The sequence below is a fragment of the Hyaena hyaena genome, unplaced genomic scaffold (genome assembly GCF_003009895.1).
Source record: "Hyaena hyaena isolate Hyena2069 unplaced genomic scaffold, ASM300989v1 scaffold_1078, whole genome shotgun sequence".
Classification (NCBI taxonomy): Eukaryota; Metazoa; Chordata; class Mammalia; order Carnivora; family Hyaenidae; genus Hyaena; species Hyaena hyaena.
The window spans coordinates 384,380-401,205 of NW_024081714.1; the positions used below are offsets into that span (position 1 = coordinate 384,380).

Sequence of the window (16,826 nt, forward strand, 5' to 3'; positions counted from 1 at the left end):
GTTTTTCTTTTATTACATTACACATATGTAATATACCATATTATGTTATTTAGAAGATAAACATGACAAGCATCTTTTAAGACACATGGATGATTGTACTATAAAGGACAATTTTTATCTAATACTAAGGCAAATAAAATAAATCCTACTGATCTTCTCTCCCAACACTGCCCTACTAAGTAAGAGAAAGAAGGTGCTAAATTAGTGTTGTCTGTAGAGTATGATGGTATGTGGACATATTTTAAATGACATGGGCTTAAATATAGATTATAAAGAGTAAATGGAAAAGAATAGAGAGAAGATATATTTTGGTGAAGGTATATTTTGAACCAATAGAATCTGTTCATATATTGATTATGAGATGTGAGGAGAAAAAAGGAAAATTAAATGAATAGTAATAGATTTTTGTCCTAACTAAATGGTGGAATAATATAGTATTATGTATTGAGATAAGAAAAAATTGCCGGGGGAGGGGCAGTGATTTAAAAATGCAAGCAAAATGAAAGAATGAATTCTCAATTATCGAGCAAATGGCCTCATAATCAATACAAGCAAGGACATAATTTTTATGATACATTTGTAAATTAATCATAAAAATATTATCATGTCTCGGGATATTACACAGATCATTCATATTCTGTGGGATTTGGCTACAGTTCTAAAACTAAAAGGTACTCAGTACTAAGCACCTTCACAATCTAATGACATTACAGAATTGTTAACACCTTTTAGAGCTTAGCAATGGATGACCATAATATCCCTTTAACTTACTTCTCCAGCTCATTAGAATAAGCATTGTTTACAAGAGAGAATTAATTTGTGGTTAAAATTCTCAACTTATTGCAGTAAATTGTGGTGTTTCTTCTTCTTCAACACTGGTCTATCAGTTAAGGGAGAGAAGGCACTAAGTAAATACCATCAATTGAGCATGATGGTATGTAGGCATATGGTAGACTAGCATTTCATTCTTCAGATATCTGCTTAGTGAACTGTAAAATCACAAATAATCACATTGGTAGAGCAGAGCAGAATGTAGTTGGAGAGATCTTTGGATGGTTTGGCATGTGTCACCTGCAGTTTGAGGAATCATAGTGAATGTTTTTGTCTTCTTACCTAGGGAGAATTCTAGAAGTGGGGAATAAGCAGTGCAGTCCAAAGAACAACAACTGGAAAAACAAATACACAACTGTGTAGTATGGAAAAGAAAAAAAAAAAAAAACCTCTAAACATAAGGATACAGTAAGAAAAAAATCAAATGATACAAGTATACACTATAAAGTATAGCATGAAAATAATAGTGAAAGCAAGCTGTTTTAGCTATGTAGCTATAAGAGATGTTTAATCAAGTAGTGATATGTATTTAGAAACTTTGAATTCATCATTGAGATATAATGATTATGAATTTACAATTCAAATGTTAAAAGCATCTAGAGATTATAGTTTTTAAATATATATTAATAAATACGTGAAAATCAATGAACCAAGCATCAATCTCAATAAATAATGTAAGAAATAAAATTCAGCAAAAAGACTCCAGTCAACAATAACTTATTGTACACTTAAAATTATTATTATTTTTTTTTACAAATAGTTTATTGTCAAATTAGTTTCTACATAACACTAAGTGCTCATCCCCAAAGTGCCCTCCTCCATGCCCATCCCCCCTCCCCCCCACATCCATCAGTCCTCAGTTTTTGTCAGCATTCAAGAGTCTCTCATGGTTTGCCTCTCTCCCTTTCCCCCACCATTTCCGCCCTTCTTCTCCCCCTTGTTCCTCCGTCAAGTTCCTCCTAATCCTCCTATACGTGCAAACATATGATATTTGTCCTTCTCTGCCTGACTTATTTCGCTCAGCATAACACCCTCAAGGTCCATCCATGTTGCTACACATGGCCAGATTTCATTGTTTCTCATTGCCATGTAGTATTCCATGGTATAGATAAACCACATCTTCTTGATCCATTCATCTGTTGATGGACACTTAGGCTCTTTCCATGTTTTAGCTATTGTGGAGAGTGCTGCTATGAACATTGGGGTACATGTGCTCCTATGCCTCAGCATTTCTGTATCCCTTGGGTAAATTCCTAGCAGTGCTATTGCTGGGTCATAAGGGAGTTCTATTGTTAGTTTCCTGAGGAACCTCCACACTGTTTTCCAGAGGGGCTGTACCAGTTTACATTCCCACCAACAGTGTAGGAGGGTGCCCGTTTCTCCACATCCTCGCCAGCATCTAGAGTTCTCTGATTTGCTCATTTTAGCCACTCTGACTGGCGTGAGGTGGTATCTCAGTGTGGTTTTGATTTGTATTTCCCTGATGAGGAGGGATGCTGAGCATCGTTTCATGTGTCTGTTGGCCATCTGGATGTCCTCTTTGGAGAAGTGTCTGTTCATGTCTTCTGCCCATTTCTTCACTGGGTTGTTTGTTTTTCGGGCGTGTAGTTTGGTGAGTTCCTTATAGATTCTGGATATTAACCCTTTATCTGATATGTCATTTGCAACTATCTTTTCCCATTCCGTTGGTTGCCTATTAATTTTCTGGGTTGTTTCCTTGGCTGTGCAGAAGCTTTTAATCTTGATGAGGTCCCAACAGTTTATTTTTGCTCTTGATTCCCTTGCTTTTGGGGATGTGTCAAGTAAGAAGTTGCTGCGGTGGAGGTCAAGGAGGTTGTTTCCTGCTTTCTCCTCTAGGGTGTTGATAGTTTCCTGTCTCACGTTCAGGTCCTTTATCCATTTTGAGTTGATTTTTGTGCATGGTGTGAGAAAATGATCTAGTTTCATTCTTCTGCATGTTGCTGTCCAGTTCTCCCAACACCATCTGTTAAAAAGGCTGTCTTTTTTCCATTGGATATTCTTTCCTGCTTTGTCAAAGATCAGTTGGCTGTATACTTTTGGGTCCACTTCTGAGTTCTCAATTCTGTTCCATTGGTCTATGTGTCTGTTTTTGTGCCAATACCATACTGTCTTGAGGATGACAGCTTTGTAGTAGAGGCTGAAGTCTGGGATGGTGATACCTCCCGTTTTGGTTTTATTTTTCAGTATTACTTTGGCTATTCGGGGTCTTTTGTGGTTCCATACAAATTTTTGGATAGTTTGTTCTAGTTTTGAGAAGTATGCTGGTGCAATTTTGATTGGAATTGCATTGAATGTGTAGAGTGCTTTAGGTAGTAATGACATCTTAACTATATTTATTCTTCCTATCCATGAGCATGGAATGTTTTTCCATTTCTTTGTGTCTTCTTCAATTTCCTTCATAAGTTTTCTATAGTTTTCATCATACAGATCTCTTGTATCCTTGGTTAGGTTTATTCCGAGGTATTTTATGGTTTTTTGTGTACACTTAAAATTAGATGTATAAGTGTTCTAACCACAATAAAATAAAAATTTAAAAATTTGTAATTGAAAACCTGTCCTTAAAAATAATCAATTGAAAATTCATCAGCATATCTAACAATATGTATTTTAAAATGCAAAATTTACATAAAGTCTCCCAAAGAACAAAAAAAAAAAGGAAACACTGAACAATTTACTTTAAAAGGCCATTGTATTGTTAATAGTACAACCTAATCAGAGCATTAATAAAAAGGAAAACTGCAAGCTAAGGGCACTCATAGAAAACAGTGGACCATAAAACAGTTTAATCCAAGTTTGTTGCAGTTGCCTTCTTAATTTATTAAAAATATGTATGTATAAATATTACAGCATGACAAGTTGAGTTTATTCTGTGAATGCAAGATTGATTTTAGTATTTAAAGAAAAACAGTATAGTTTGCAACACTGACATAATAAAAAGGAGAGAAAACATTTTCAGAAGCAGAAAAATCATTTGATAAAATTGAAAATCCATTAGGAAAATTTTCTAACCAGTTAAATATAAATGGGATCATCATTGTTTGAAGAAAGATTATCAAGAAAAATCTTTGCAAAATATCACACAAAATGGTAAAATTTTGAAATCCTTCTCTTTGAAATCAGCAAAAAGAAGATAGACTACCATCACTACTCCTGTTACATTGTGCAAATGCAATAAAGCAAGAAAAATAATGGAAGAATTAATATTGGAAGTGATACAAAAATAATGCCTCATTTTCTGCAGAGAATATATCTGGATATACAGGAAAATCAAAAGAATTGAAGTTATATCATTAGAATTAATAAAACATTTTAGCAATGTTTCTTCATTTGAGCTCACTATTTATAAAATTACATTTTAAAACCATCAATAAAATAGTAAAAAATGACTTTTTTATGATACCATTTATAATCACATACAAAGTATCAATATCTATAAACAAGTCTAATGAATGTTGTGTGAACTCTCTCAAAATTATAAAATATTGTTGACAGAAATTAAATAAGTCATAAATAATTGACAGTTATATACAGTTTATATACTGAGAGAAGCAAAGGTAAAATAATTTTCTCAATCTGGTCTACAGGTTCAGTGCTTTCCACAACAAAATCCCAATATGTTTTTACTGTTGCTTCTGTTGTTTACTCAAGATCACTGTAGGATATAATAGATCAAGCATAGTTAAAGCCACACATTAAAGTAAATTACTCAAGTTTGTGGACCTGCTCTTCCAGATATTAATATTTATTTTAAATATACTAAGAGTGTGGAGTTGTCATAGGTAGAGAAAGCTTACAAAATAAAATAGAAAGCCTAGAAAATGATTCACACATATATGGACTTGTGATTTAATAAAAAATGACAATATAGAAGAAGGAGAGGTGATGAACTTTTCAAAATGACACATTTTGGATATTCATACCTAAAGAAGTGCAGCTTGGCTTCTACTTCAAACCCTGCAGAAAGCTGTATTCCAGTTGGATTATGGAACTCAGTATGAAAAGGCAGGAGATAAATTCTGACAAAATAACAGAGAAGATATATTTTGGTCTCAGAGTAGACCAAGTTTTCTTAAATAGGAAACAAAAAAGATTAAACATAAAGAGAGACAGTATTAACTGAAATGCAACTGAGTTTTTCTTCATTAGAAAAGAAAGAATAGGAAAACAGAGAAAACGTTTCCAACATATATAAAAATTGATTTTTTATAAAAAAGACAAAAAATATATAAAGACAAAGGGTATTTTTAGGGCAACTGAGTTACTCAGCTGGTTGTGCATCGGACTTTTTTTTTTTTTCCAGTTTATGCATTTATTTTGAGAGACCGAGAACACAAACAGGAGAAGGGCAGAGAGGGAGGGAGGAAGAGAGGAGAATTCCAAGCAGGTTCTGCACTCTCAGTGCAGAGCCCAATGCAGAGCTTGAACTCATGAACCGTGAGACCATGACCTGAGCTGAAATCAAGAGTCAGGTGCTTAACTGATTGAACCACTCAGGCACCCAAGCATGTGACTCTTGATATCAGCTCAGGTCGTGATCTCCTGGTTTGTGTTACGGAGCCCCACATTAGACTCCACACTGAGCATGGAGCCTGCTTAAGATTTTTTCTCTCTTGGGGCACCTGGGTCGCTCAGTCAGTTAAGTGTCTAACTTATGCTCAGATCATGATCTCGCAGTTGGTGGGTTCGAGCCCCACATCAGGCTCTGGGCTGACAGCTCAGAGCCTGGAGCCTGTTTCAGATTCTGTGTTTCCCTCTCTCTCTGCCTCTCTCCCACTCCTGTTCTGTCTCTCTCTCAAAAATAAATAAACTATTAAAAATTTTTTAAAAAATATCCTTTCTCTCTCCCTCTGTCCTTGCCCCTCCCCTTCTCACATACACATACTCTCTTTCAAAATAAATAAAGGAATATTTCAAAAAATAAAGACAAAGGATTTTTCTCCAAAGTATATTTCTAATACCTTAAAACCAATAAAGAAAGGCAACCCAACAGATTAAGAAAGGTTTTTGAATAATCATTTCATAAAAGAGAATATCCAAATAGTCAATATACATATGGACTATTGCTAATCCTTCCTCATTTTTAGGGAAGCAAATTAAAATCACAAGAAATTAGATGTGTGTTGCTAATTTTAAATATTCAATTTTAAATTTTCTAAAAATTCAAATATAGCAAGGACATGAAGCTGTAGAACCAAAATCATAAACTGATAAAATAACTTTAACAAATGTCTTGAACATAAAATGAAGCCAGACGGTGTCCTAGGAATTGCCATCCATAATTAAATAACCTAAGCAAAACAAAAATTTGCACACGTCAAAGAATACATACAAGAATATTCTTAGTAATGTACTTAGTACTTAAGAACTCTAAACTGGGAAAAACCCAGTTGTCAAATGAGGGTGAATCAATAAACCATTTATAATATATGTATGAAATAGAATACTATGGAGTGGAGTTTACCAAATATTTTCTATAAGGAGTAGGACAGTAAATATTTTAGACTTAGTGAGATATAATATTTCTGACTTAACTACTCAACTCTGTTCTTGTAACATGAAGGCAGCAATAGACAATACATAAATAAATGTGTCTATGTTGCACTGAAACTTTATTTTCAAAAACATGAAGGCCAGAATTGGCTTAAAGTCAGTAATTTGCTGATCCTACTACAAACAACAACAAAAACAACAACAACAAAACTATAGCTAAACACAACATTGATAAGTCCATACACGAATATAATGTTGAACAGAAAAAAATCAGACATAAAATTTTTTTAAATAATCATAAAGCAAATAAAATTAACTATGGCTTCTTGGAGAAATGACACATTCTAGACCTAGAGAACAAATATACAAGAGCTTGAGCATCTCTTGTAGTGTTAGAAAGTATTAAAGTGCTCAAAAACCAAGGCAGTGATGGAGAGGGATATCAAAAGGATGCAGAAGCCAACTGAATGAGTTTCCAATGCCCGAAGCTGGTCAAAATAAATAACAAGAGTATTGTATTATAATCCAAAGTATAAAATAAACATCCTTGAATTCATCCTGATATAAATAAATGGTTGAATAAATAAATGGGGGATAAGAGCCTAATTACCCGTGGAGAAGAAATCCAAATAATTTATGTAGATATTCTTTCATCAAGGAGATACAGCTTAACTCCCTACTCTTTAAATGTAGGCTGCATATAATGACTTCCTTCCAAAGAGTACATTATGGTAAAAAGGTAAACACAAAAAAAACTTTACAGTGGAGAAACCTGACAAACCACACTTCAGCCAGGTGATCAAGCCTAACATTATCAGTGATAAGTCAGACAAAGATGAATTGTAGACACTGCACTGCTGGTATGGTAGTATTGTAAATACCACACACAGGAACTTGCATTAGGAGAAACCTGAGAGAACTTAAGTCATGAATGTAGTTGGAATCTTCACCCTGGAGAGTGGAGTTGAAAATGCTATAGCTCTGGTGTCTATTTATTGCTTTCTGTTGGCATTTACTCACATGTCTTGGGGTGAGGGAGAGAAGGAATTGTCTATGTCAACCAAAGATTAGAAAGCTGGGTTAGGGAGTGTGTTTACCTTGAAAATGTTCTGTTTAAAATTTGGGTCATATGAATCTGGTGTAGGATCTAATGTATGCACCCTTGATATACTGTGATGTGAATGACACTTCAAGTCTATGGTCTTCTTTTTTAAGATCCATAATCCCTGTCTTATAATGAGAAAAGCATCAGACAGACCCAAACCTAGGAAAATTCTATAGAATACCTGACATGTACTTCTCAAATCTGTGAAGGTCATCAAAAACAAGGAAAATCTGAGAAACAGCTATAATCTAGACAAGCCTAAGAAGACATGATTACTAAATGTAAGGTAGTATCTTGCATGGGATCTTCTTGCAGAAAATAGGAGAGAGGACATTAGGCAAAATACAAGGAAATACAAGTATGAGCTTTAGTTCATATATATATCTTAATACTGGCTCACTAGTTCTGATGAATATATCATACTGTGTAAAGCTAAAGGACGTGAGAAACTGGACATGAATATAGGAAACATCTGCAACTTTTCTATAAATTTAAAGTTACTATTACTGTATACTAAAAATTTGGTAAAATAATTCATAATACCATTTATAAAATTTTTTTGAAAACAGTCAAACCCAGGGGCGCCTGGGTGGATCAGTCAGTGAAGCGTCCAACTTTGGCTCAGATCACAATCTCACAGTCTGTGGATTTGAGCCTGGCGTCAGGCTCTGTGCTGACACCTCAGAGCCTGCAGCTTGCTTCAGATTCTTTGTCTCCCTCTCTCTCTGCTCCTCCCCCAATAGCACTTTATCTCTCTCAAAAATGAATAAATGTCAAAATAAGTTTAAAAAGAAAAGAAAGCAGTCAAAGCCAAACTATAGTATTTAGATATACATGCTTAAATGGTAAAATATAAAGGAAAGTAAGAAAGTGATTTTTCTTATGGATAGGTTCGTGATTACCTTATGAAGAAAACATACAGCAACTGGGAAATGAAATATAGTGGGCTTTTTAGATGCTGGTAATGTTCCATCTTTGGTCAGGGTGGTGGTAACAAAACATTGCTTGTAGTAAGTTGTTGAGTTGCATATTTTTGCATACTTTTCTATACTTCTACTAAATCAATCAATCATCTATCTAGTTGTCTATACATATACATGTATATATGTATGTATGTATGTATGCATGTATGTATCTATCTATCATCTATCTATCTATCTATCTATCTATCTATCTATCTATCTATCATCTACCTATCTGTAGGAGAGCTATCAGCTTCATGAAGAAAGTAATTCCAGCAAAGAGCTGTTAGGGGAATACCAAGAGAGAAATTATTTTAGCCAGGTATTGCATCTCCAAAATCAGAGAAGCCTGCAAGGAAGAGTTCTTTCAAATACCTTGCAAAGTCATTGTGTCACAATTCATGAGAATTGAAATGTGAGGGCCTACCACACAGAAGGCATTGAATAAAACTGCAAAAATATCATCCATGTAGGCTCCTTTTACACCTATCTCATCCTCCTCTCCTGATCGTGGAGAAGGCAGTCATAGGAGAAAAATTAATAATAAAGCAAATTGAGGGGCGCCTGGGTGGCTCATTCAGGTAACTGTCTGACATCAGCTCAGGTCATGATCTCACTGTTCATGGGTTCAAGCCGCACATTGGGGTCTGTGTGACAGCTAGCTCAGACCCTGGAGCCTCCTTCAGATTCTGTATCTCCCTCTCTCTCTGACCCTCCCCTGCTCACACTGTCTCTCTCTCTCTCAGAAATAAATAAAACATTAAAAATTTTTTAATAATAAAGCAAATTGAAAGGACAAACCATTTCCTCTTTCTCAGCGAGGTTTCCACCTATAGATTAACCTTTTGATGAGGAAAGGGAGAGTATATACATTGAATTTAAGATGGGTGTTTCAAAATTAGGCCACACCAGATGTAATGGGACACAAATTTCATTAGATATACTTGATATTGGCAAGATATTGAGAAGAGAAATTCCCAAAGCATTTTCAATTACATAATATTAAAGCCTTTTTGTTTGTACTTATTAAACTCACTCCATTATAAATTTCATTGCAATGTACACCTTAAGCATGTATTTTGATTCCAAGCACAGAAACATAGCCACATATGTCTATATTTAAAAGTAAAACCTGGTGATGAAATTTCTATTTTCTTTCTTGCATCAACTATACCCGATTCTATTGTATTTTATATATGTAGATCCTTTGAAATATCAAAAAAAATTAAGAACACTAGCAATTACATCTTAGAACTAAATCTTTCTAGACGTTTGCCATTTTTCTCTAAAACCTTTTCAGCTTAAAATTCATATATCATTAGGTAAGTTGGTTTTAGCAGTTGACATTTGTCGATCTTTGTGAAGCTTTAAAGTAGTCTTCCTCTAAATGATAGCCTTCTGGTATTAATTTTTCCTTTGTTTTATTCTGTGTACTTGAAAACTCAAACCTACTTGAGAATAAGTATCAATGACACTAGATGAGCTTTGAATTGACTAATGTGCAAGTGGTGTCTGGGCACTTGTTGGCATGTGTTATGAAGTTAATGGACATGAAACAAATATAGTGTATCACTTAAGTGTTGAAAATCATTTAGAAGTTTTCATGGGGTATCTGGGTGGCTCAGTCAGTTAAGCCTCTGACTATTGGTTTCGACTCAGGTCATGATCTCATAGTTTGTGTGTTAGAGCCCCACACCAGGCTCTACACTGATAGTGAGGAGACTGCTGGGGATTCTCTCTCTCTTTCTCTCTTCCTATCTGCTCTTCCCTACTTGCACTCTCTCAAAATATATAAACATATAAATAGATGATAGATGATAGATAGATAGATAGATAGATAGATAGATAGATAGATAGATAAATGCTTCCTTCTCTCTCAAATCTGAGTTGTCTATGGGCTTTCTGGTAGTGATGACATAGATTTAGTTTAATGTATATCTCCCACAAGTATGGAGGGAAGCCTCAGACCGTGCATAAACTTAGGAAGTGCTATACATATAGCTATTAAGCAACAAGAATGGATGAGATTACCCAGTAACAGAAAATACAGAAAAAAAGCCCACAGCAAAGTTCTGAAGAACTGCAAACATAATCCACCAAGAGGGTACAGAATCCAGAAAGTAGAAAGAAACCAAAGACTGAGGTACAAATAAATCCGGGATCATTTCAGTATCAGCTAAATTCAGAGAGATTCTGTTGAGAAGAAAGATGAATGTCAACTGTGAAGCATATGTCGGAGAGTTTGAATATGATCAAAACTGAAGAGTGGCCGCTGTCTTTAGCAACCTGGCATCCTTTGATGATTAGGACAGAGCATATCCAGTGTTGTAGTGAAGATATGAGCTAGGTATTTAAAGATTGGAAACAGTGAAAAGGGAAAGAAGTTGAGATAGGCAATTTATATTTCCAAGCCATTTTGAATTACAGAGAGTGGCTAGATAGGAAGGAGACAATGAGAAGTATTTGAATATACTCATAATCTTAGGGTGATGATATGTAGAAACAGCCAAATTGAAAAAGTCTAAATGAATGTGGATAATAAAAGATAAAATATCCTTTATGTAGCCTAAGTGGAGGTATTCGCCTTTAGAGAGACATTTAGTTCTTTATAACAATGGGAGCATGAGTGTACTTCCAAACAGAATAGTAAGCTTTGTGGCAAGAAGTTCTAAAAGCCCTTAACTCATGATTTCCATTTTCTCTATAATTTAAGGCACAATGTCATCCGCTAAAACAGATTCTATTGGTCTTAGTAGTGGGGCCCAAGCATAGATGAGAAGTTTGATCATAGCTAAGAAGAAATAATAGAAAAGTGTATTCTTTTCAGAGATTGAAAACAGACTTCCATGGAGTTATTTTAGGGTTTGTAATGTTTAATGTCTATTTGAGGTTTGATACCATGCGTTTAGTGTAAAGCTAGTCACCTATCTTGTCCATCTTCTCTATCCTTGGAACGTTCAAACAAACGTTGGAAGGTTCCAACAAAAGTAATTGCAGCTCCTTTTGCTTCCAATTGTGTGTTCCCATTAATTTTTTTTCTATAGACAGCTTTCAGCTACATGCATAATTGTATCTAATTTCCTGAGTCGCTAAGATGAGGCTCTTAAATTCAGATTATGATGACTAAATGAAATCTTTGGTTTCTTGCTTGCTTAGTCTCCCCTCCACACCAGATTTTCCACAAATAATTTGTTGACCTTTTCTTTAAAGCTATTATTCCTGTATATTCAGGCTCAATCAGTTCTAAGGCCCAACTGAAACAACATTTTGGAGCTGGGACAGCATGTACGGCAGATTCCGCTTTCATGTAGGAAGACAGATCATCTTAATGTCGCTAATACTATTAATTAAAATGCTATGCTATCAGATTTGTAACATTTGAAGGAGACAAACTGAAGGACAGTTTTAAATAGTCCCCTAGATTAAGCCTGCTGTTGGCTCAGTCTTCATAAAACCAATCACATGACACATATTTAAAGAAAGAAGATCCAGGAATATGGATTTAGTACATATGTCATCCTATAAAATTACTGTCAAAATGCAAGATGAGAGTTACAAGAAAAATGCACCAAAATAATTTCAAAAAACGGTTATCTCTCCCAAGATCCTAGGCAGGCACTGTAGAGCTTCCTGGCAGCATAAAGCAGCAGGAGTCAGCTAATGAGGCAAGTCATCCGTTATCATCTCTGTGCTTAGCCTGATTTAGTTATCTGAATCAAAATGACAGATTCAGGAGGAAGGCTCCTGGGAACTTGACTGAAAACGTTATGTTGATGTAACGATGCATTGATCAGTCTAGTGGAGTGCTTCTTAGTCACCATGCCAACAATAAAAAGAAACAAAAAATAGCAGGTTAAAGGGCACACTTTAGGAAAATGGATATTGGGCAAGATATTTTCTTTATAAACAGGCTGAGTTAAACATTGAAATAAGCTTCATGCCCTGACCAACCTAGGGCTTCTCACACATAAGAGGTTTTATAAAGTAATTTCAGCTTGTCAGGAACAATTTTCCTCTTTCCCTTTAGGATTACTTATAACTTTAGCTTTTGCAACTATAACCCGTGTTATTGGCAGCCTATTAACTTTATTCCAGTGTGAAAACTGCAGGAATTAACTCTTTCTCTCCTTGCCTAATCCTGTGCTGTTCTCCAAAGCCAGTAGTAGACAGCTGTTTTTAAAGTGCTGTTGACATGCTAGGCATGAATTTAAGAGGCTTGATAGAAGAGGTACTAAAAATAAGAAAAAGAAAGAATCAAAATTACCTGAGGGGAATACATGCTGTTGACAAATAGTTCTGTCTGCTAGCCCTCAGTTTGAGAAAGATTTTGATAGTTTTGATCAGTGGGCCAGACATATTTTTCTTGTTACGGGCAAACTATCAACATTCAGAAAATAGCATAAAGGGCACATTAAGAGCCACATATGATGAAGAAAAGATTGCTCTTCTAAAGATAGAATAGCTCATTGCACAAACTTCATTCAGTCAACATATCAGAACTGAAAATGGCTTATAAAAGGAGGGTGGTTTGATGTTGCTTTTTTTGTTTTTGTTTTGTTTTGTTTCTTGGACATATGCACATGTTATCATTAATGGACATGAGCAGAACCAAGAAAGGAGAAACCCACACACATTATTCCATTTGATGTGCCTGGTTTATTTTATGCTAAGGATTGCAAATGTATAAAACATCTCTAACAACTCCCTTGGAGTCATTGAAGTTGATACGGGCCTCGCATTAGGATTTTCTAAACTGATCCAATTTAATGCTTTTTAAAAACTTAGCTTTCTTGGTCTTTCAAGCAGCCTCTCTACATCTCCAAAACAAAGTGCCCAGCTGTATAAATGAATGAAATAAGGATCTGCAGGAAGCCAAAATCCTAATTTTAAACACATGCTGGAAAAAGAGAATTATCTGTTTTATCAATTTTTTTTCCTTCTCTCTTAAATGGAAACTGTGCCCTTTGTTGGCAACTTTTCTCTGGACCGTTGATTGAGTATTTAGTCTAGGTTGAGCAAAATTATAAGGATAAACAGGCAGTACTATGTATATTATCACATCTTTCCAGGAAACCCTTTCCAGTGGATACTTGTGGGTCCTTACTTCCCCACAGCCAGTTATAATGCAGGCATCTTCCAGCCAGCCTCTTAAAATCCCTAAAGTCTATAGGCTTTGGGTAAATGTCCAAATGAGACTGGCCTGCTCAAAGCCTGAGGTGGGGCAAGATGAACCTGAGGAAGTTAGGTCCTGCCTTCTGCTCTGAGCACAGGGTTTATTCTGGGGGTCTGATGACTTCTGAAGCCCCGCTGCTGCTCAGCTGCCAATACTATCCATGTCCTCTAGAAAAGTCTGTGCATCCCTTGTCAGGCAGATCAGGAAGAAGTGAGAAGTCTTATCAGACTACTGTGTGATTGTTAACCTTATAAAGGATAATAGATTGTTATTCCTGTTCATCTCCTATCATACTCACTCTCACTGTTCATTACTTTATTTTAGATCACTTATTGTTTACTTTCCTGATGCTGTTTTCTTTATAAAATTCCCTGCTTTCTCCTGAAATTCGCTGTGACTTGAGGGCTTCCTGAAAAATACTTAACAATATCTTCTTCAAATAAAAAATACCAATTAAGCATATATTCAGAGAGTAACATGAAGAATGCTAAAGGTTGGTTTCTTTCCAATGTAGAACAATCCACCAAGCGAGCTAAGAACCATGTAGAACGAATTATGACACAGGAAGATACACAGTAGTGAGTAGAATAAAAGATGTTATACACGAGTTGCCTGAAAGATGCTTAACCAAACTAGCAAAGCTCAGAGCAAGTTTCAAACAAAAGTCAATAGGCGGCAGGGACAGCTGGCTCCCCATGGAACAGGTCACACAGTGCAATGAACTTGTTCTGCTAGGAAGCATTCAGCCTCAGGTCCAGGAGGACTGTCCCAGTTGCAGTTAGCCAACTAGCAATGAGGGAAGGAATATGTACAATGCTGCGTGTTGAAGCTCCATGGTAACCTTTATAGGAATTCTTAAATCTAACAGATGATTGATTAGTGAAATTTTAAATTTAGAACTTTTCTTGTTTCAGACTTTTGTAAGAGAAAGAGTCCTCCGAGTCTCAGCAATTCCTCTGGTAATACTTCCATTTTTTAAAATAAATATCACCCATGCCCCCCTGCTCCCTTACATTCTCTTTACTGTTTCCATTTTGTTTTCTTCCTTAATTCCTTTTTACACTATCTACATAAACAATACCGGAAGTTTTCTCTTCTTTTTTAAATGAAGGATTAATAGATTTATTCCTTTATATTTAAGGATACATTATATTTGTATTTAAGGATACATTAATTATGAAACTCAAAAATTTTGGGAATTGTTGCTGAAATCTCCACAAATATAAGCAATTCCAAAACAACCCAAACCTTCCATAGTTACAATTGCATGCAGGGAGATTTTACAGAGCTAAGGCAGTTGGGCCAAGGCAGCTATGGAAGCTTCATTGTTTTAGTTTCCCTGTAGATTCATGTTCTCTGTGATAGCAAATTAAAACCATCACACGTTTAGCATCACTGCATTTCATCCACTATGTATTTAAACTATCCTAACCTTGACACTAATGATCTAAACATTATACAGAGAGCACACCACCTAAAACACAAAATAAACTGGCATATGCTGGTCAAGTGAAAGTTGAATGCATGTTTATCTTTTTAGATGTATTCTGTGGAGAAACACAACTATTGAAAGCCCAGGGAAAAACATTTGGATTTTCAAACATGAACAAGTTAGTTAAAGGGCTTTTTATTTATAAAACGTAGCCAAAACCAAAAGATACTAAAACCAAACAAAATAAATGAGGAGCCAGCTTGATTTATAAAGGAGAAAAAGAATCACATTTCCTGCCAGATAAGAAGCCTCCAATAGGATATGTGCTAACTACCGAAAAAAATACTCCAAAATGGAGAATAGCTGTCCATCATTCCTTCCTCCCTCCCTCCCTCCCTTCCTTCCTTCCTTCCTCCCTCCCTCCCTTCCTTCCTTCCTTCCTTCCTTCCTTCCTTCCTTCCTTCCTTCCTTCCTTCCTTCCTTCCCTCCCTTCCCTCCCCCTCTCCCTCTCTCCTTTCCTTCTTCCATTTCTTCCTTCCCTCCTTTCCCCCATCTCCCTTTCTCTCTCTCCCCCGTCCCTCCTCTCTCTCCCTCTCTCCTCTTCCTCTCCACCCTCTCCCTCCCCTTTCTTCCTAGTTTTCTCTCCCTCTCATTCTAACTGTAGTTCTCTTTTTACTTTCCTTTTACCCCATTCTGTTATTTCATTAACCATCCTAGATGAAGTGAAAAAAAAATCCAATGAGGAATTGATAGACTCTATACCAGCTTTGACAATTCTGGATTTTAACTATGATAGAAACTGAAAGCATATGTTCCATCTAAATTTTCCATTCTAGAGCCTTAAAAAAAATCAGAGTAGCCTATTGTCACATTCCCAGTGCCAGAGTGCCACAAAACATGTCTCCACCTGCTAGAGTCAAGTAAAGGTGGCTTTAGCCATATTTTCAACAGATAAGGCATCAGTTAGAGAAAATAGGGACAATAGTGTGTGGCTTGGGGTAGGATAATTATGAGAAGAAAAATACTATGGGCACATGTGCTGTTTTAAAGGAAAAAAAGGACTTCTTATTAATTTCTTGGGTGGAGATTTATCACATACTTTAATCTGAAACCAATACCAAGAGTCCTTAAGACCATCCAGAGACTCAGAGTGGCCACCATTTGTTAAGTTTTGGTAGCAATCCAGAAGTAGCTTCATCTCCAGTGTTCTTTCTCCCCTGGAAGAAAAACCAAAGTTTTTAATGAAGGAAAATATTATTATAATCTAGGTTTATAGATGCACAGATGTAATCCAAACTAGTTAGACATTTTATATAGCCACAATCTCAAAGGATATAAAATTATTCCATTATTCATGAGAAATTTTTGCACTTAGTAATCTCTATTTTTTTCTTTCTTTCAGATTTTATGGGAATGAAGAACCCCTCCCTCAGAGCAGCATAAAATCCTAATGTAACCGAAAAGACTTATTGAATTAAATAGCAACATGGCTATTTAGTCTCTCTTATCTATGATACTGCATGGGACACTTGAAATTAAATCTGAATCTATTTTCTGTCTCCTTACCCATATGCTAAAAACAGCTGATATTCGTTCTAAAAGAATGTATTCAGTTGTGACTTGGATCAACATCTAATTTTGTATATGACTGCTTAAATATACTGCTGACTTAGCACTCCTTTCTCTGTGCTAGCCCCCCTTGGAAAAAAAGAAACATTTGTTTTTCTTAAATTGCTCCCATGCTTGTTAACTCCTCAGATTCTGTCTTGGAATTCATGTTGTATTCAGTATTCTAAGAGGGAAACCAAAAAA

At 35.6% G+C, this 16,826-nt stretch overlaps 1 long non-coding RNA gene across 1 annotated transcript; it reads left to right on the forward strand.

Annotated features, from left to right (window-relative positions):
- The first annotated feature begins 14,496 nt into the window (after positions 1-14,496).
- On the forward strand, positions 14,497-16,507 carry LOC120223979. Its single transcript, XR_005526436.1, has 2 exons — positions 14,497-14,541; positions 16,417-16,507. It is a non-coding gene; the product is annotated as an uncharacterized LOC120223979 (long non-coding RNA).
- Positions 16,508-16,826: the final 319 nt, after the last annotated feature.